Raw genomic sequence first — 1,627 nt, forward strand, 5'->3', positions numbered from 1 at the left:
GGCCTCAGCCAACACCACTGGCCCTGGTATAATGTGTATGGCATCAGCCAGTATCACAGGCCCTTCTGTGTTGTGGATGTCATCAGCCAGCAACACAAGCCCTGGTGAAATGTGGATGGCCTCAGCCAACAACAGTGGCCCTGGTGAAATGTGGATGGTATTGGCTAGCACCACAGGCCGTTGTGTAATGTGGATGGCCTCAGCCAGTAGCACAGGCTTGTGTACGATCCACAGTACACAAGGGTGTACTGTGGATCGCATCAGCCAGCAACACAAGCCCTGATGAAATGTGGATGGTATCAACGAGTAGCACAGGCCCTGGTGTAATGTGGATGGCCTCATCCAGCAACACCACAGGCCCTGGTGAAATGTGGTTGTTTTTGGCCAGTAACACAGGACCTTGGGTAATTCGGATGGCTAGCAGCACAGGCCCTGGTCTAGTGAAGATGGCCTAAGAGAAATCACTGGCCCTGGTGTATTGTGGATGGCATCAGCCATCAACACAGGCCCTCGTGAAATATAGGTGGCCTCAGAGGGCATCACAGGCCCTAATGTGGATGGCATCAACGAGCATCAAAGGCCCTGGTGGGGTAAAGATGGCCTCACAGGAAGCACAGGCCCTGGTGTAATGTGGATGGTAGAAGCCGGCATCACAGTCTCTGGTGTAATGTGGATGGCCTAAGCCAACAACAGTGGCCCTGGTGTCATGGTCCCCGTGCCTGCTCGGCTGGCCCTGTGAGGCCACATGTTATGTTTTGTCTTTTCTCTCTCTCCTCTCTCTCTGCTCGCTGCCTGGGCGGAGCTCATTGTGAGCTCCCGGCCTCCACCACCTGTAGGCAATCACCTGTGGCTCCTCACCTTGTTTGCTCCCGCTACTTAAGGCAGTGACTGATAGCACCTCGCCGCTGGACTATTGAATAACGCTCGTCAGTGCTACTTTAGCCTCAGCCAGTTTTGAGCTCTGTCTGTGAAAGTTCCGTGCTAACTCTTGTTCTCTGTATGCAGATTTCTCGTGCTTGGTTTGGAGACTCTGGACGCTTTTCCCGACCCTGCTCTGCACCCCTGGGAACCCTGGCCCCCTTCTCCTTCACCTGTATATAGTGCACCTGGAGTGTGTAAATAAACCTGTTTTTCTGAGATTTCAGTCTGCGCCGAGTCCTCCCTGCTCCTCCGTGACAGAATAGTCCAGCCAACCATGGACTCAGCAGACTCTGCTTCCTCGGCCCCGGCCCCGATTACCTTGGAGGAGCTACTACACCGGCACGAGCAGATGTTAGTCCGGCTCAGTGGAGAGGTGGCCGCCTTGGCTCTGGCCGTCGCCCAACGAACACCACTAGAGGCGAGCCCCCCCAAGGCGAGCCCCCCGGAGCGCCCAGCCTCTGCCTCATCTCCTCAGGTAACATCAGGCTTTGCTGCAAGCGCTGCTGCACCACCTCTCTCCTCTGTGTCTTTGGATAAGCTGTTGCCCACACCTGAGGCATTCACGGGGGAGCTGGGGAAGTGCGTGGGGTTTTTGATGCAGTGCGCTATGCATTTTCGCCAATTGCCACATGTCTTTTCTAGCGATGAGGTCAAGATCGCCTATTTCGTTCAGCTGTTACGTGACCATGCTTTGACCTGGGCGCAG

The 1,627-nt window shown here is 55.3% G+C and overlaps 1 long non-coding RNA gene across 1 annotated transcript; it reads left to right on the forward strand.

The window, feature by feature from the left end:
* The first annotated feature begins 741 nt into the window (after positions 1-741).
* Positions 742-1,139, forward strand: LOC146710764 (uncharacterized). The gene is made up of 2 exons (XR_014920026.1): positions 742-926; positions 1,006-1,139. It is a non-coding gene; the product is annotated as an uncharacterized LOC146710764 (long non-coding RNA).
* Positions 1,140-1,627: the final 488 nt, after the last annotated feature.

Source organism: Copadichromis virginalis, linkage group LG4, assembly GCF_057382275.1.
Source record: "Copadichromis virginalis isolate Kocher_CV1m ecotype Utaka linkage group LG4, C_Virginalis_male_GT1.1, whole genome shotgun sequence".
Lineage (NCBI taxonomy): Eukaryota > Metazoa > Chordata > Actinopteri > Cichliformes > Cichlidae > Copadichromis > Copadichromis virginalis.